This window comes from Corylus avellana, chromosome ca3 (genome assembly GCF_901000735.1).
Source record: "Corylus avellana chromosome ca3, CavTom2PMs-1.0".
Lineage (NCBI taxonomy): Eukaryota > Viridiplantae > Streptophyta > Magnoliopsida > Fagales > Betulaceae > Corylus > Corylus avellana.
This window is the reverse complement of record NC_081543.1, coordinates 14,555,144-14,575,100: the sequence shown is the minus strand read 5'-3', so window position 1 is coordinate 14,575,100 and position 19,957 is coordinate 14,555,144. Positions and strand designations below refer to the sequence as shown.

Genomic DNA, 19,957 nt, shown 5'->3' with positions numbered 1-19,957 from the left:
CTGAGCGAGCACATAGAACTTTGAGGAACAAAAGTATCAAAGAACATAATAACTCAAATCAAATGAACCTCGCCTGATCAGCTGAGCTTTATACTATTAGAAGAGTAATTAAATGATTCAATCAATCACTTCCTTTAAATTTAAGTTTTTAGAATAATCTTTTGCGAGTTTCTCGGTGAGTTCGAGGCTTGATGAGGTAATGGAAGTGTCGCATTTACTATTTGCAGACGATACTATTAACTTTTGCGAGCCAAAGGTGGAACAACTTCGGAACTTGAGATGTTTACTGATGTGTTTTGAAGCGGTTTCGGGGTTGAAAATAAATTTATCAAAATCTGTGATTTCTCCTATAGGTGAGGTGGAAGATGTAGAAGGATTGGCAAGTATACTTGGGTGTGGAGTGGCTTCGATGCCGTTTATATATTTGGGACTACCTTTGGGGGCTCATAATAAGGACCCCTCTATATGGAATAAAGTCATAGAGAAGATGGAGATGAAATTGGATGGGTGGAAGCATATGTATTTATCCAAGGGTGGGCGACTAACGTTGATCAAAAGTAAGCTTTCTAGCATACCCACTTACTACTTATCGCTGTTTCAAATTCCGGTGACTGTGGCGAAGCAGATCGAAAAAATACAAAGAGATTTCTTGTGAGGAGGTGAAGGTGACGAGTTCAAGTTCCACTTGGTAAATTGGTCCAAAGTTTGCATGCCTATAGAGGCGGGGGGATTAGGGGTAAAGAATTTGATTCAATTTAATCGAGCTTTATTGGGTAAATGGTTGTGGAGATTTGCACGTGAAAGAGATGCGTGGTGGAGGAAATTAGTGGAGATTAAATATGAGGTGATGAGAGGTGATTGGTGTTCCAAGAAGGTAGGAGGGTCGTATGGGGTGGGAATGTGGAAAAGTATCCAAAGGGGGTGGGATGAGTTTAAGCAACATGTGTGTTTCGAGGTAGGAACCGAGTCTCGAATTTTGTTTTGGCAGGATGTGTGGTGTGGGGAGGTAGCACTGCAGAATTTGTTTCCCGCCTTGTTCAACATAGCATGTGTAAAGGAGGCATGGGTGGAGGAGAATATGGAGATAGTAAATGGTACTATTTATTGGAATATAAGATTTATTCGGCCTGTCCATGATTGGGAATTGGAGGAGGTCTCGAGATTCTTCGAAATGCTGTATTCCTAATCGGTAAGGCATGGTGGGGAAGATAAAATTAGTTGGATTCCCTCGAAAAGGAAAACTTTTGAGGTGAAGTCTTTTTACAAGGTAAAGACTAATACAGCCCCGTGGAAGCTTATTTGGAAGAGTAAAGCTCCTCTGTGCGTGGCTTTCTTCGTATGGACGGCGGTTATGTGGAAGATTTTAACTTTGGATCACCTACGAAAGAAGAACATCATTATGACGGAGTGGTGTTGTATGTGCAAGAAAAGTGGCGAATCTATTGATCCCCTTTTAGTGCATTGTGAAGTTGTTGTAGAGGTATGGAATATGATTCTTCAGCTGTTTGGTATAACATGGGTGATGCCGGGGAGTTTGAAGGAATGTTTGGGAAGTTGGAGAGGGCAAAGAGGGAAGCAGACAGTCATGCACCCTTGGCAGATGACCCCTTTGTGTGTCATGTGGTCCTTAAGGAGAGAAAGGAATGCACGGAGTTTTGAGGATCGGGAGATGGGAATTATAGATTTGAAGAAAAGGGTGCTCCAAACACATTTATCATGGAGGGTCTTGGGGTATTATTCGCAAGCTTCAACGCTCATGGAATTTATAGATCTTTGTGCGTCATTTTTAGTTTAAAGCTTATGTAGTGGGCTCTTTTGTATACTTCCTGTGTTCATGGGTTGTACCCCTTGCACTTTTTAATACATTGACTTTACTTATCAACAAAAAAAAAAGTTTTTAGAATAATCGGTAATTTAACATATTAGAGCAAAGGTTCTGAGTTCGAACCTTGTCTCTATCATTTACATCTAATTTCAATCAAATATTCAGCGTGCAAGGCCTCACTTGTTAAGGCAAAGTTTGAACTTATACATGAGGAAGTGTTAGAAGATTAATTAAATTATTAAATCAATTATTTCCCATAAACTTATATGGGAAATAATTTTATGGATGGGGGTGTCGTTTAGAGCTCCGGCGAGTAGTTCCCAAATGCCGACAACGTGGTCAGCATCGATTTCAAGTCCTGACCACATGAAGGGACGGGAGGGGAAGGGGAGCCATGCTGGGCAGACCTACTCTGATGCAAGTCTCGAGCTCCTCAACGTTAGGGAGTCATTGAGAAGACTGAAATGGGAGTGTGACGTGGGGCTGACAAAGGTAGATTTGGTGATTAAGTTACTGGAGGACAGTGGGCTTGGGCAGGGAGTTAGAGAATTGGTTGTTTAGCAGAAATCAGCATCAAAAGGGAAGGAGAAGATTGGGCTGGAGGGCAAAGTTACAAAAACCACTAGAAGGCTTAATCGTGTGGAAGTGCTTCATATCAATGATGTCTTGGTTGACGATCCCACTGAGGTAAAAGATTATATCGTGCAGTTCTATCAAAGATTATATCGTGCAGTTCTATCAAAGATTATATTCGGAGCGAAGTACTTGGAGACCCAAAATGGATAACCAGTCTTTTTTGTCCATTGATGAGGAGGATAGTACTTGGTTAGAAAGAGATTTTGAGGAAAATGAGGTTTGGGAGGTAGTAAAAGGTATGGAGGGTGACAAGGCTCCAGGCCCGGATGGTTTCTCCATGGCTTTCTTTCAAGCTTGTTGGGATGTAGTAAAGCATGATGTTTTGGCTGTTTTTGCAGAATTCCATCATAGACAGAGGTTGGTGAAGAGCTTAAATGCAACTTTCCTCTCTTTGATCCCAAAAAAGGTGGATGCGGTGGAGATGAAAGATTTTCGGCCCATTAGCTTGGTGGGAGGGGTGTACAAAATTATCTCCAAGGTACTCGCTAATAGGATGAGAACGGTTTTGGGTAAGATCATCTCTAGCTCTCAAAATGCATTCATCGGTGGTCGGCAAATCTTAGACTCTGTCCTTATTGCTGATGAATGTGTGGATAGTCGCTTGAGATCAGGGGAGTCAGGTGTCATGTGCAAATTGGATTTGGAAAAGGCTTACGACCACGTAAATTGGGATTTTGTATTGTATTTGCTGCATCGGTGCGGTTTCGGGGAAAGGTGGAGAGCTTGGATAGAGTGGTGTATTTCATCGGTAAGATTCTCCATTCTTGTGAATGGTTCTCCGGAAGGTTTCTTTAACAGTTCAAGGGGTATTCGGCAAGGGGATCCTCTTTCTCCGTTACTTTTTGTTCTTGTTATGGAAGCCTTGAGCAAGATGGTGAATGCGACTGTTGAGCAAGGCATGTTGACTGGGTTCTCTGTGGGAGAAAGGGTCTTTTCAGAGTTGGTGGTTTCTCATTCTTTATTTGCTGACGATACACTGATTTTTTGTGAAGCGTCTCCCGAGCAAATCCGGTACGTGCGCCTTATTCTCTTATGTTTTGAAGCTGTTTCGGGTTTGAGAGTTAATCTTGGAAAGTCAGTAATCGTGCCTATTGGTGAGGTGGAGAACATAGGGGCTTTAGCTAATATCCTTGGGTGCAGTGTCACTGCTTTGCCTATGAAGTATTTGGGTATGCCTCTTGGGGCGTCGTATAAGGATACAGTTATGTGGAACGAGGTGACTGAAAAGATGGAGCGTCAAATGGCTGGTTGGAAAAGAATGTATCTCTCTAAGGGAGGCCGTTTAACTCTCATAAAGAGTACGTTATCCAACCTTCCGACTTACTTTTTGTCTCTGTTCCCTATTCCCATGAGTGTTACAAAAATGCTGGAGAAAGTTCAAAGAGATTTCTTGTGGGGAGGGATGGGAGATGAGCCTAAGTTGCACCTTGTAAGTTGGAATCAAGTCTGTCGTCCTTTTCGTTCCGGTGGCCTCGGCATTCGGAAGTTGCATCAGTTTAACCAAGCTCTCTTGGGGAAATGGCTTTGGAGGTATGCGAATGAGAATGGGGCTCTTTGGCATAAGATTATAAAAGCCAAGTATGAAGACCAGGAGGGTGGGTGGTGCACTAAGGAGGTTTCGGGCTCTCATGGTGTGGGTCTATGGAAGCATATCCGGCAAGGTTGGAACTTTTTTGCCAAAGGTATTTGTTTTGAGGTTGGGGCCGGTTCGAAAGTTCGATTCTGGCATGATATTTGGTGTGGGGATCAACCGTTGAAGCATACCTTCCCTTCCTTGTTCAATATCACTAGATATAAAGAAGCTTGGGTGAAGGACAACTTTTCTTGGAGAAATGGGGTTATCGAGTGGAATGTCATTTTTGTGCGGATCGTCCAAGATTGGGAGATGGATATGGTCATTGCTTTCTTTGATCGGTTGTATTCTTGTAAGATAACCATTGACTCTGTGGATCATATTCGATGGGCCTCGTCCAAGAAGGTTAAGTTCGAGGTGAAGTTGTTCTTTAAGGCCTTGTCCAACACTGACCATGAGGCGTTTCCTTGGAAGAGTATCTGGTGCACGAAGGTGCCTTCGCGGGTGGCTTTTTCGGGTGGACTGCGGCCCTCGGCAAAATTCTGACTCTTGATAATTTGCGAAAGAGGAACTTTGTGGTAATGGATTAGTGTTGTATGTGTAAGAAAAATGGAGAGTCTGTTGATCATCTTCTTCTTCACTGTGAGATTGCAAGAGCTCTCTGGCACACTATCTTTAGTCGGCTCGGGTTGCTTTGGGTTATGCCTTGCAGGGTAAGGGACTTGTTCGATTGTTGGTGGACGGGAGGGCGTTCTCGTAGTGCAGTTGTGTGGAAGATGATCCCTCTTTGTCTTATGTGGTGTGTATAGAGCGAAAGAAATGCTAGATGTTTTGAGAATTCCTCTAGGTCTTTAGAGGAACTTATTCATTTCTTTTTTTTCACTCTGTACTCTTGGACAGCCGCCTAGCTAGCTCCGTTAGTGATTACCTTTTCTGACTTCCTTTTTCATTTCTCTCCCTCTTAGGCGCTCTCTTGTTATACTTCCCGTGTATATGGGTTGCGCCCTTCTGCGCTCTTTTTATATCATCATTACTTATCAAAAAAAAAGGCTTAAGGTGAAGAAGAAAGTGGCTTTTAAGCCCAAAGGTGGTTTGGGCCCAGGAGTGGGCTTCAACAATAGACTAGATCACGTTGGACCAAAAGGATTTACATCCTCAGACATCTTGATTCCGATGCTGGAGACACAGAAAGCCCCAAAGGGCCAGCGAACATTCATGGCAAGCTCGGCAAGCATGTCGCCGTTGGCCGGAAGGGCCCTACCAGCCGGAGGTGGAGCTGGGTCAGCGGAAGGAGGAGCACCCACGGTGGTTTTCGGCTTTTCTGCCTGGGGCGGTGATGGGTTTCTGGCCAGCGAGAAGCCTAGCAACGAGGACCCTCTAAGTACGACGATCGCGGCTCAACCCACCGGTAAGGGTAAAACTCTGCTGACTTATAAGAGAAAGAAGACTGGGTCGCAGGTTTGGGATGCAGCATTGGTGGGCTCGCTAGAAGCTTCTTCTTCGGCTGGTGGGCAGGGGAAAGGGATCCTTGGGTCGAAGCCGACATCTACTCAGAGGGTGCCGGAAACGCAATCTCCGCCGGAGAATTCTCAGAGCTCGCTGGAGTGTCCTTTGGAGACCGGCGAGGCTAGGAAGTGCTTGGGCTCGGCCAAGGTTCAATTTTTGTCGGAATATTCTTCTCGTCTGAATACTGGGGTGGTTGTAGGGGGTTGTTCATTGGAGGCTCCCCAGGGGGAGGCAATGAGTCTGGGATCGTCGCTTCCTGTTGGACAGAAAGGTGTTGAACGTGTGCCAATGACGGAGTTTACTGGGCCTGGATTAGGCGCGGACAGTATCTCAAAAACAGATGGGATGGAGGAATTAGGGTCAGAGAAGAATTCCTCTAGCTGGGTAGTTGAAAGTTGTCTCAAGTTTTGCCCTAAAATTGGTGTATCTGATGAGGAGAAAAAGGAGGAGTTGGCGGGTTTGTTCAATTCTATTGAAGCTTCTAGAGTGTAGTTTAATTCTGATTTGGGAGGCTGTTATGCCAATGATTTTGCTCTTAAAGGATTTAAGGAGCTAAAGGAGTTAGGTTGCTCTCGTATTATTGACAAGGGCCAGATGGAAACTATGCAAGGTAAGGGTTGAGGGAGGGGTCGATTGGTGGATTATGAAGCTTAACATCGTCACATGAAATGTAAGAGGGTTGAATGCCCTCAAAAAAAGGCTGAGGATTAGGGGTCTCTTTTTTTTTTTTTTTGATAGGTAAATATGTATATATCAAAACCCAACAGGGCGCACACGATTACACAGGGAGTATAAAAGAGTGCGGCTATACACCGAATAAAACCCTAAGCTCCCAAGGAGCACCCACAAGGAACCTAAAAAGATCCACCCAAGAACCCCCGAAATCAAAACACCCTACACAAAAAACACCCTACACAAAGGCTAACCCTACACATGATCACCCCACATCCCTAGCCCTACTCGAGCCACTGCCCCTAGCCTCAAAGTTATCGGAGCATTCCAAATTCTTCACCCCCAGCGGCATCTTTTCCTTATGAAGCTGTTTAGCTTCCTTATCCTTCGCTCTCCGTGTATAACACTTGGAAACTTGGTTATCTATCAAAGCTTTGGCAGGTGCAGGAGGAAAGGAGAAAACCGGAGAAACAATAGCCCTCACCGGAGGAACAGTAGCCACCACCGGAGGAACAGAAGCCTCAGCCCTCATCCTGCACTGAAGCCTCGCCGGATAAGTAGAAGCAACCGCAGGAATCGCCGGAGGAAAAGAGAAATGATTCACAGGCGAAACAGAAGCCACCGAAGAAACAGTAGCCACCACCGTAGGAGCAGTAGCGTCATCCCTCAAACTGCGCCAAAGCCTCGCCGGAGACACAGGAGTCGCCGAGGCAGATTTCCGTCCAAACTCAGCAAACCCAGGAGACTCCGGCGAAGACTTAACCGAATGCAACAAAAACCCATCGCTGAACCTATCGGGATCCAAAACAGGGCCGCAAACGGGAATTTGAACCACAGCCGACCCGGAAACCGACCCGGAATTTTGCCCATCATAACCCAAAGAACCAACCCTAATCCGCTTACCTTTGGGCTTCTCACCCAGCCCGCGAAGGATCCGGTCCAACTTATCGCAGAAAAACCCTAATCGCCTCATCGCCTTGTTCCTTCTAAACTTTGCTGCCGCCGCCGCCGCCACCGGAGACGAGAAGCTTTGCTCAATCAAGGGATGAGCTTTCTCCATTTCGTAACAATCCATCGCGAATCGTGTTTCCACTCCATCATTCCCCATCTCGAAACAGCTCGCCACCGGGAACAAGTCAATCTCTTGCGACGAAAGAAGCCGCGCCCCAGCAATGTCCGCCACCTCGCAGGAAGAAGAGCGCAACGCTTCGGCGAAAGACCGTCCATCTTTTGTCCCCGGAGAGAAACTCTCAGAATTCGAAAACCCTGGAGAACTCGCCTGCGCAGCCATCAACGAACGCAGCTCAACCACGAACCTCCGCCAACCCCGCCCAGAGCGGGCCTCTGGGATCCAGATGATACCTTTCCGTTCGTCCTCCAGATAGGCAACCACCTCCAGGAATCTCCCAGCTTTGTTACTACCCCCGCTCACCGACAAAGACTTCCCTTCCTCGCTAAATTTTTTGACGAAATCTTCCTTCACCTGAGACTGAGACGCCTCTTCTACCGTAGCTGCCAACCAAGAAGCACTTTGCTGACCCACCAGAATAAGCCCTACAAAACCCTTCCTTCTTTCCTCCAAACGAAGCTTCGAAGCCTTCGTCGAGAAAAAGAAGGTTTTAGCTTCCACCGAAAACCGTCGCTCCATCCTAATCTACACGAACGCATCCCACGAAAACAGAAAACCGAGCTCTAGCGGGACGCGCCTACACGCGCCACCGCTGGGGTTCCAGTTCCAGCGCCTCCACTTCTTGAAAGACTAGTTTTTAAAAAAAGAACATTTAGGGGTCTCTTGAAAGAATGGAAAGTAGATATAGTGTGTTTGATTGAGACTAAGATGGAGGCTATTTCCCGTGAAGTGGTCCATAGTCTTTCGGGAGGTCAACATGTGGGGTGGATGTATAACGGGTCTCATGGTTTGTCGGGGGGGATGTTACTGATGTGGGATAAGAGGGTGGTTGAGTGTAAGGAGGAGTGTGTGGGGCATTTCACCCTGGCGTGCTCCTTTCAAAATGTGGAGGATAATTTGGTTTGGGCGTTTGGGGGGGTGTATGGCCCGAATGATGATGTGGAGAGAAGGGTCCTTTGGGAAGAGCTGGCTGGTTTGATGAATGTATGGGAGATTCCTTGGTGTATTGGTGGGGATTTTAATATTGTCCGGTTTCCTAGTGAGCGCTCTAGTCTCTTATTATTCTTCTGGCATGATGGATTTCTCCGACTTCATATCAGAGAACAATTTGGTGGACATTCCGATGATGGGGGGTCAATTTACTTGGTCTAATAATCAAGAGAATGAGATTTGGTCTAGAATTGACCGGTTCTTGCTCTCCTCGGATTGGGAAGATCATTACCCAGCGGTGTCACAAAGAAAACTTCAACGCCTACTCTCCAACCATTTCCCTTTATATATGGACTGTGGGGCTCCCTGCGGAGGTAATAAGTGTTTCAAATTTGAAAATATGTGGCTTAAATCCGAAGGTTTTGTTGACAAGGTTAGTTCTTGGTGGGGGTCTTATTCGTTTGAAGGATTGCCTAGTTTTGTGTTAGCTAATAAGCTGAAATCCCTTAAAGTGGATCTGAAAGTGGAATGAGGAGGTGTTTGGTGATATTGGGAGGAAAAAGAAGAAGTTGTTGGGAGGAATTCAGGAGTTGGATGAGTTGGCAGAATCGAGAGGCTTAGTTCAAGAGGAGAAGATTAGAAAGGCGGATATGTCGAAAGAATTGGAGAATACATTGCTGTGTGAAGAAATTCATTGGCGTCAAAAATCGAGAGCTTTGTGGCTTAAGGAGGGGGATCGAAATACTCGGTTTTTTTTACAAGATGGCTAATTCTCATCAAAGGTACAATCGTGTGGAAGCGCTTCGGATTAATGGTGTCTTATCTGACGACCCAACTGAGGTAAAAGATCACATTGTGCAGTATTATCAAAGCTTATACTCGGAACAAAACACTTGGAGACCTAGAATGGATAACCAGCCCTTCTTGTCTATTGATGAGGAGGATAATAGGTGGTTAGAAAGAGATTTTGAGGAAAATGAGGTATGGGAGGTGGTAAAAGGTATGGAGGGTGATAAGGCACCAGGCCCAGATGGCTTTTCCACGGCTTTCTTTCAAGCTTGTTGGGGTGTATATAAACATGATGTTATGGCGGTTTTTGCTAAGTTCCATCGTAAACGTCAATTGGTGAAGAGCTTGAGTGCAACTTTTATTTCCTTGATTCCGAAAAAGGCGGATGCGGTAAAGATGAAGGATTTTCGGCCCATTAGCTTGGTGGGAGGGGTGTACAAAATTGTTTCTAAGGTTCTTGCCAATAGGATGAGGACTGTTTTGGGTAAGATCATTTCCAACTCTCAAAATGCTTTCATCAAGGGTCATCAAATCTTAGATTATGTGCTCATTGCAAATGAATGTGTGGATAGTCGTATGAAATCAGGGGTGCCAGGTATTCTTTGTAAATTGGATTTGAAAAAGGCTTATGACCATGTAAATTGGGACTTTGTTTTGTATTTGCCGCATCAGTGCGGTTTTGGCGAGAGGTGGAGAGCTTGGATAGAGTAGTGTATTACGTCTGTAACATTCTCCATCCTTGTGAATGGTTCTCAGGAAGGCTTCTTTAACAATTCGAGGGGAATTCGGCAAGGAGATCCTCTCTCTTCGTTACTTTTTGTGCTTGTTATGGAGGCCTTAAGTAAGATGGTGAATGCGACGGTTGACCAAGGCCTTTTGACTGATTTTTCGGTGGGAGATAGGGTCTTCTCGGAGTTGGTAGTTTCTCGCTTGTTATTTGCTGATGATACTCTGAATTTTTGTGAAGCTTCTCTCGAGCAAATCCAGTATGTGCGCCTCATTCTTTTACGTTTTGAAGCTGTTCCGGGGTTGAGAGTTAATCTGGGAAAGTCAAAGATTGTGGCTATTGGTGAGGTGGAGAACATTGGGGCTTTAGCTAATATCCTTGGGTGTAGTGTTGCCGATATGCCTATGAAGTATTTGGGTCTGCCTCTTGGGGCGTCGTATAAGGATATGACTATGTGGAATGATGTGATCGAAAAGATGAAGCGTCAGATGGCAGGTTGGAAGAGAATGTATCTCTCTAAGGGAGGCCGTTTAACTCTCATTAAGAGTACGTTGTCTAATCTTCCGACGTACTTTTTGTCTTTGTTTTTGATTCCCATGAGTGTAGCAAAAAGGCTTGAGAAAATCCAAAGAGATTTCTTGTGGGGAGGGATGGGAGATGAGCCTAAGTTGCATCTTTTCAGTTGGAATCAAGTTTGTCGTCTCCTACGCTCCGGTGGTCTGGGCATTGAAAGATGCATCAGTTTAATCAAGCTCTCTTGGGGAAATGGCTTTGGAGATATGCGAATGAGAGTGAGGCTCTTTGGTACAAGATTATCAAAGCTAAGTATGAAGACCAAGATGGTGGGTGGTGCACGAAGGAGGTTTCGGGCTCTCATGGGGTGGGTTTATGGAAGCATATTCGACAAGGTTGGAACTTCTTTGCCAAAGGTATTTGGTTTGAAGTGGGAGTGGGTTCAAAAGTTCGTTTCTGGCATGATATTTGGTGTGGGAAAATTTCTTTGAAGCAAGCTTTCCCGTCCCTATTCAGTATTGCTAGATACAAAGAAGCGTGAGTGAAAGATAACTTTTCTTGGAGGAATGGGGTTGTCGAGTGGAATGTCATTTTTGTGCGGCCAGTCTAGGATTGGGAGATGGATATGGTTTCCTCTTTCTTTGTTCGGTTATACTCTTATAAGATTTCCATAGGTACTATGGATAGTATTTGTTGGTCCTCGTCTAAGAACGATAAGTTCGAAGTTAAGTCGCTCTTCAAGGCCTTGTCCAACTTTGATCATGAGGTGTTTCCTTGGAAGAGTATTTGGTGTACTAAAGTGTCTCTGCGAGTGGCTTTTTTCGGGTGGACCGCGGCCCTAGGCAAAATCTTGACTCACAATAATTTGCGGAAGAGAAACCTTGTGGTAGTGGAGTGGTGTTGTATATGGAAGAAGACCGGAGAGTCAGTCGATCATCTTCTTCTCCACTGTGAGATCGCAAGTGCTCTTTGGCACTCTATTTTTAGTCGGTTTGGGTTGCTTTAAGTCATGCCTTGCAGGGTAAGGGACATGTTCGATTGCTGGTGGTCAGGAGGACGTTTTCAAAGCGCGGTAGTGTGGAAGATGATCCCTCTTTGTCTTATATGGTGTATTTGGAACGAAAGAAATGCTAGATGTTTTGAGAACTCCACTAGGACTGTAGAGAAAATTACTCATCTTTTCTACTTTACTCTTTATTCTTGGACGACCGCTTGTCTTGCTCCTTTAGAGATTAGTTTTTCTAATTTCTTTTTTCATTTCTCTCCCTCTTAGGCGCTCTCTTTATACTTCCCGTGTATGTGGGTTGCGCCCCTCTGCGCTTTGCTTTATATCATCATTACTTATCAAAAAAAAATTATTTCCCATAAACTTAAGCTTTTAGGATAACTGGTGATTTCACATATACCATTTACATAGTAGTACAACAAGATTTCAAACCAGGAGGGCCCCAAAGGACAAAGATGAGGTAAGCAAAAACAATGTAAGGCTAGAACAGTTTGGTGTTGGTGGCATAGACATAATTCTTGTCCATCCATTAATTTTGTAGCTAGGGGCAGGGGCTCTAGTAGGGCCAAAGGATAAAGTTGTTTGTTGGGTATGTCTTTGTATTGTGAGGTTTTTGTGTGGGAGCTCTACGTGAGCATGGGTTGTTTCGGGTTCAAAGTGCCTTGGTCTCTATAGGCTCTTGGGTCTTTTTGGGTTTTATTGTGGGTTTACGCTGGGTTCCTTTGTATACTCTGTGTACTTAGTGGCGCTTGCGCTTTTTGATATATGCAACAATTACTTAAAAAAAAAATAAAAAAAGACATAATTCTTGTCCACATAAAGTGACAATTTTTTATTTTCTGATTGATGCTAGAAAAATATTAAAAAGAAGCAAATGGGTTTGTTCACCATACACATGCATGCATGCACATGTAAAAACTATAAAATAATTTTTTACTGTGGGTTTACGCTGGGTTCCTTTGTATACTCTTTGTGTTCTTAGTGGCGCTTGCGCTTTTTGATATATGCAACAATTACTTATAAAAAATAAAAATAAAAAAGACATAATTCCTGTCCACATAAAGTGACAATTTTTTATTTTTTGATTGATGCTAGAAAAATATTAAAAAGAAGCAAATGGGTTTGTTCACCATACACATGCATGCATGCACGTGTAAAAACTAGAAAAAAATAATTGCAAGCACACGAAATGCAATACAGAAAGATAGGAACGGCCAAGCTCTTAGGGTCGTAGCACTGGACTCAATGCATTTATGCGCAGCTCGGCATACTTGTTTGCTCAGGCCATCAAATATCAAGAAGCATTCTCACTACTTTAGAGCTCTCTGGCTTAAAATATCAAAAGTATTGGAATATAAAAACAGCAGGACCAGCTAACTTCCATACTGGGGGTTGGATGTGGTATTATCTTTCTTTGATCGGTTGTACTCTTGTAAGGTTTTTCATAGTAATGCAGACCGTATTCCCGTCCAAGAAGGGTACGTTTGAGGTTAAGTCGTTCTATAAGGCCTTGTCCAATCCAATTTATGAGGTGTTTCCATGGAAGAGTATTTGGCGTTCTAAGGTGCCTCCGCGAGTGGCATTTTTTGGGTCGACTGCGGCTCTCGACAAAATTCTGACACATGACAATTTGCGAAAAAAGAGTATTGTGGTTGTGGAATGGTGTTGTATGTATAAGATGAATGGACAGTCCATTGATCATTTGTTGATTCATTGTGAAGTGGTTGCTCGACTATGGATCTATGTCTTTACTTTGTTCGGTATTGAGTGGGTTATGCCGCAAAGTTTCCTTGATTTACTTGCTTGCTGGAATCAGGTGGGGGGTAGGGATCTCTCTAAAGTTTTTCTTTTTGATAAGTAAAGTTAATGTAGAAAAAGCGCAAAGGGCGCAACCCATGTACACAGGAAGTATACAAAAGAGCCCACTACACAAGCTTTAAACTGGAAAAGATGCACAGAGATCTATAAATTCCGCAAGCGTTGACGCTTGCGAAGAATACCCCAAGACCCTCCATGAGAAAAGTGTTTGGAGCAACCTTTTGTTCAATTCTATAATTCCCATTTCACGATCCTCAAAACTCCGCGCATTCCTTTCTCTCCATAAGCACCACATTACACACAACGGGGCCATCCTCCAAAATGGCATGACTGTCCGCTTTCCCCTTTGCCCTCTCCAACTTCCCAAACATTCCTTCAAACTCCCCGGCATCACCCACGTTATACCAAACAGCTGAAAATCATATTCCATACCTCTACGGCAGCCTCACAATGCACTAAAAGGTGATCAATAGATTCGCCACTCTTTTTACACATACAACACCACTCCGTCACAATGATGTTCTTCTTTCGTAGGTTGTCCAATGTTAATATTGTCCCCATTACCGCTGGCCATACGAAAAAAGCCACGCGCGGAGGAGCTTTACTCTTCCAAATATGCTTCCACGGGCCATCCACCGGGGCTGAATTATTCTTCACCTCAAAAAATTTTCTCTTCGTTGGATTCACCACACATGCCTTACCTGTTGGGAATACAGCATCTCGAAAAATCTCGAAACCTCCTCCAATTCCCAATCATGTACAGGCCAAATAAACCTTACATTCCAATAAATAGCACCATTTACTATCTCCATATTCTCCTCCACCCATGCCTCCTTTGCACATGCTATATTGAATGAAGTGGGAAACAAAGTCTGCAGTGATACCTCCCCACACCACACATCCAGCCAAAATAAAACTCAAGACCCGGTTCCTACCTAGAACCACACATGTTGCTTAAACTCATCCCACCCCCTTCAGATACTTTTCCACATTCCCACCCAATACGACCCTCCTACCTCCTTGGAACACCAATCCCCCCTCATCACCTCATATTTAATCTCCACTAATTTCCTCCACCACTCATCTCGTTCATGTGCAAATCTCCACAACCATTTACCCAATAAAGCTCGATTAAATTGAATCAAATTCCTTACCCCTAATCCCCCTGCCTTCGTAGGCATGCAAATTTTGGACCAATTTACTCGTCACCTTCACCTCCCCACAGAAAATCTCTTTGTATTTTTTCGATTCGCTTCACCACTATCACTGGAATTTGAAACAACAATAAGTAGTATGTGGGTATGCTAGATAGCGTACTTTTGATCAACGTTAGTCTCCCACCCTTGGATAAATACATACGCTTCCACCCCGCCAACTTCATCTCCATCTTCTCTATGACCTTATTCCATATAGAGGGGTCCTTATTATGAGCCCCCAAAGGTAGCCCCAAATATATAAACGGCATCGAATCCACTCCACACCCAAGTATACTTGCCACTCCTTCTACATCTTCCACCTCACCTCTAGGAGCAATCACAGATTTTGATAAATTTATTTTCAGCCCCGAAACTGCTTCAAAACACAACAACAGACATCTCAAGTTCCGAAGTTGTTCCACCTTTGGCTCGCAAAATATAATAGTATCATCTGCAAATAATAAGTGCGACACTTCCATTACCTTATCAAACCGCGAACCCACCGAGAAACCAACCATAAGCTCTCTCTCCGCCATTGCCTTCATCATCCTACTAAATGCCTCCATCACCAACACAAATAATAAAGGGGACAAAGGATCCCATTGTCTCACTCCCCAAGAACTACTAAAAAAATCTGCCGGTGTTCCATTAATGAGCACGAAAAAGCGTACAGTAGAGACACAATGATGAATCCAACCTCTCCACCTTTCCCCGAAACCGCATCTCTCTAACATGTATAATAAAAAGTCCCAGTTGACAGGATCATAAGCCTTCTCCAAATCCAACTTGCAAATAAGACCCGATTCCCCAGCTCGAATCCGGCTATCCACACATTCATTCGCCATTAAAACAAAATCCAAAATTTGTCGACCTGGTATAAATGCATTTTGTGTATGTGACACAAGCTTCCCCATTACTGAGTTCAACCGACTAACCAAAACCTTCAAGATTATTTTATACACCCCACTTACCAAAATAATAAGTCGAAAATCCTTTATGTCCACCGCCCCAACTTTCTTTGGAATAAGCGCAACAAATGTAGCATTAATGCTCTTCTCAAATTTACCACTATCATGAAATTCCTTGAAAACCGCCATCATGTCCTCCTTAAGCATCTCCCAACATTTCTGATAGAACGCCATAGTAAAGCCATCCGGTCTAGGTGCTTTATCACCCTTCAATTTCCTCACCACCCCCTAAACCTCTTCTTCCTCAAAACCTTTCTCCATCCACAATCTCTCCCCTTCCTCTATGGAATTAAGATGTTCCATCGAAGGATCTAAGAATGAGGTTGGTCTCCCCTGACACTGCTCAAAATACAGAGCTTTATAAAAATGCACAATATGATCCTGTATAGCTGCCGGATCCTCGGTCCTACTCCCACCCACCATCATTGCTGCAACCGTGCTATTTCTCTTATGCGAGTTTGCCAACCTATGGAAGAACTTCGTATTCCGATCGCCCTCTTTCAGCCACAATGCTCTAGATTTCTGCCTTCAACTCATTTCTTCGTGAAAGAGTGTCTTCTCTAAGTTTTTGGAACACTCATCTCACCTAATTGTCTCCTCCTCCGTTAAATCTCTACTTTCTGCTATGCTATCCAACCCACCCAATACCTCCTCCAATTCCTTACTTTTTCCTATGTCTCCAAAAACCTCCACATTCCATTTTTTGAGATCCCCTTTCAAAGCTTTCAACTTTCGAGCCAACACATAACTGGAGTTACCTTCGAAAGAATAAGAGTTCCACCAGCTCTTGACCTACTCCACGAACCCCTCCGCTTGCAACCACATATTCTCAAACCTGAAGGGTATATGACCCCTCCTTCCAATTCCACACTCCAATATCACTGGAAAGTGATCTGATAATACTCTAGGAAACCTTTTTTGGCATACATCTAGATAGCGTTCCTCCCATTCTTCAGATATCAAAAATCTATCAAGTCTAGACCTTGCACGCCGATTAGACCAAGTGAGCCCTCCTACCATTGGAAGATCGCTAAGCCCATGCTCGAAAATAAAATCAGCAAAAGCAGTCATTGCTTGCGTTTGTCTTGTAGCACGTAATCGTTCTCCAGGGTTACGCACGACATTAAAATCCCCTCCCACACACCAAGGTCGATCCCACACATTCATTACACCTCCCAATTCATCCCAAAAAGTGCTTCGGATACCAGCATCATTTGGCCCATAAACACCCGCAAAAGCCCACTCAAAATTATCTGTGACACTTCGGAAGACACAGGCTACTACAAAATGCCTACACATTCCTCGACCTTCTCCACCACTCGTTGATCCCACATTAATAAAATACCTCTGGATGCACCCGTAGATCTCAAGTATAGCCAACCAACATGATTACACCCCCACACACTCCGAATCACCTCAATATTAATAACCTCCACTCTCTTAGTCTCCTCCTAATCTTCACTCTTTTCTCCGGCTCATTCATACCTCGCACATTCCACAAAATTATTTTTGGCTTCATTAACAAAATTTTCCAGCCCTCCCTTTTCCATTCACTTTACGCGATCCCTTCGCATCATAGTTCACTGTGCTTTCCAACCGTTTTAATTCACAATTTCCTCGATTCCCCACTTTATCATTCCCATGTTGACCACTGCCCCTTCGCCCATTTGCTCTATTGGTCTCAATGGCAGTAAACAGTGCCAGCAACTCCTCCTCATGCCCATTGCACTTGAGCCCCAATTCTTGACAAAATTCTAGCACCCTTTCTAAAACCCAATCCGAAGACACAGATTGAGTTAATCCCGCTCCCATAACAGCTAAAGGTGGAATATCTAAGAACTTTGCCCCCCCCCCCCCAAAAGTTCATCTAGTAGGCCAACCCTTTCTATTATTTCACCAACCCCCTCACCAACACCCAGACACTGCTCGGTCTCCCTCGACTCCACCGTTTCTTCAACATCCCCACCTTCAGATTTCTCCGTAGGTGTCACCACAAACAAACCCACCTCACTAGTAGTTTCTGCGCCACCTGGTCCCTTAGTTGTCGCATGTGCGTCTCCGGCAGTCTTTCCGGCAAGGTCTGGCCTTTTCGAAAGCTTACCCACGAACTGACCCATAGCTTCTATAGCTCCAAACGAATCTGTTCTCCCCTCTTCGGCCCTGTCTGCGTCAATCTCATCCTACTCAGCTATCCCTGTTGCCACCTTGCCTCCTGTCACCATCTCTAGTGCCATGAAAACGAAGCCGACAGGGTCTGGGCCGTCTCTGGTACCGTCTTCAGCCATCTCTGTCTTGTTTTCAGCTTGCCCAGCGTGTCCTTCCTTCTCATCGCATGTTCTGTGCTGATAAACTCCTTTGATTGCTCCAGCGTCCTACTCCGATCATTCGCCAGCAATTCTGCAATCGCCGGTTGGTCTGGGCCGTCTCCAGTACCATCTTCGGCCATCTCTGTCTTGTTTTCAGCTTGCCCAGCGTGTCCTCCCTTCTCATTGGCATGTTCAGTGCCGAGAACCTCCTTTGAATGCTCGGGCGTCCTACTCCGATCATTTGCCGGCGATTCTGCAGTCACCAGTTGGTCTGGGCCGTCTCCAGTACCATCTTCGGCCATCTCTGTCTTGTTTTCAGCCTGCCCAGCATGTCCTTCCTTCTCATCGGCATGTTCAGTGCCGAGAACCTCCTTTGATTGCTCCGGCGTCCTACTCCGATCATTCACCGGCGATTCTGCAATCGCCGATTGATACATGCGGTCCACTGTTTTTGGGCGCCATCTTCTGGTTCTGGGTGGGTAACGGCGTACGTATATCTTATGGTATCAATTGATTATTTGAAGTCTTGTGGGTTTGTCTACTGGCTCCACAACTAGTTTGGACTGATCAGGCCCATTCTTGTTCTCCCCTCTTGGGGCCCAGTCCTTCAACCCATTCCCCTCTTTACCTTGGCCCATCTGACTCTCCTTCCCCTTATTCCCCCAACCCAGCTCCTACCCCTTATTCCCCCAGCCCATCTCCAACCCCTTAGCCAACCCTACTCCAGCTTAAATAAACAACTGGCTATCTCGCGATATCCTCCGGGTTGTGTGGCGCCAGAATTTCCTTTCGTTGTAGGACGTGATCTCCATTCATGATCTCCAAAATTTGCACACCTTCCTTACTTAGTTTTGGATCCCCCTCATCGGCTGCCTGTGTACCAAGATCTCCGGCCGTGATTTTTTCCCCAACCACCGCCACTGCATAGGAACGCCGGTTTTGAAGCCCCGTCTGCTGGTTTTGGAGCCCCACCGGTGGCATCACTTTGGTCCCTCCACTCGCCAGTCTTTGGATCTTCCCCTCCGACTCTCCCCCCCATTAATCACCCCTTCTCTATTCTTCTCAAAATGTAACTTTAGCCTCTGCAATTGCGATCGGCGATCTTTCCATCCCTTCCCTTCATGCCCCTCCGGTATAATCACAAAACTCCTCCGTCCTCCCACCATATTCCGACAACTCCAAGTAATTGCCATAGGAATTCTTTCTTCGCTGCATCACGTACGAAAAGCTACCAAAGCGAAAAGTCCTCCAATTGTCACGAACGATCTCAATATTTGTCAAATAGTCCCAGGCACTCACTAACCAGAAAATAGTTGGCCATGCCATGATCACTTCTCGTGTTTTTCCCCAACTCCTCTCCGCCAGTTGGACTCCACCTTGAACATTCGATCTAATCTCAAAGGATTTAGTTTCTACATAGAAATACCCCAGATAACCCATTTTCCGATCAACACTCAATGACCCTCAACCTACACTACCTGAGCACTAATCAAAATTCACACGCACCGCCACTAGCCCTCACGCGCCGCTGGGACGAGAGAGAGATTCATGCTGACGTGGCAAGAGAGAATTCTAAAACATAAAGTCCTACCGGTATGGCGGATGGTTCCATTGTGCGTCAGTAAGTGTATCTGGAGGGAGAGGAATGCCCAAACTTTTGAGGATAAGGAGTGTTCGGTAGATGGGATGAGGAAAAATATGGTCTCTACATTACACTTGTGGGCGTTGGCTCACCACCGTATTGTTGTCCCAACTATTGAAGAGTTCTTGAATATGTGCTCTTCGTATATTCCATAGGGGTTTCCTTTGTATATATCCTATGTATAAGGGTTGCGCCCCTCTGCGCTTTTTCAATAATATTCACATTAATTATCAAAAAAAAAAAAAAGAATTGATAATCGGAGGGCACTTTACTGCCTTGCCCTAGAAAACGCTTTGGATTTGCCCACACAAGTTTCAGTACAGTTTTTTCCAGTATCACGGTGCTAAAATCACTAGCAGAAAAAGGTTTCTTGTGGACAAGTCTCAAAAATAAAACCAAAAAAACTCAGCAATCATGTAGCCTTATAGTGGATTATTAACATGGTGTCCAACATGTTCTTTCAAATTCTCACAAAGAATTCTCCAAGGTGTCAATTATCAATTCTCACAAATCCAAAAGTCATATCAAAGTTGATGGTTCAATAGAGAAAGTGTTCCATGTGACTATACGTGTTGTTGGTTGCTCCCACAATAGGAGTGACGGAAACTCCCACATTAGCTAGTGGTGGCGTTTCAACACTCGAATTATTTAAAAAAGTTACCATTTATTGTAGTTTGCATGAACAATTTGGACACAAAAGGTGGAGGCGCAATACTCTTGT

The 19,957-nt window shown here is 44.6% G+C and overlaps 1 protein-coding gene across 2 annotated transcripts in view; it reads right to left on the bottom strand.

Moving 5' to 3' along the window:
* Nucleotides 1-19,957, bottom strand: part of LOC132174762 (uncharacterized) — a 115,537-nt gene that overhangs the window by 87,853 nt on the left and 7,727 nt on the right. The gene's annotated exons all lie outside the window — the stretch shown is intronic.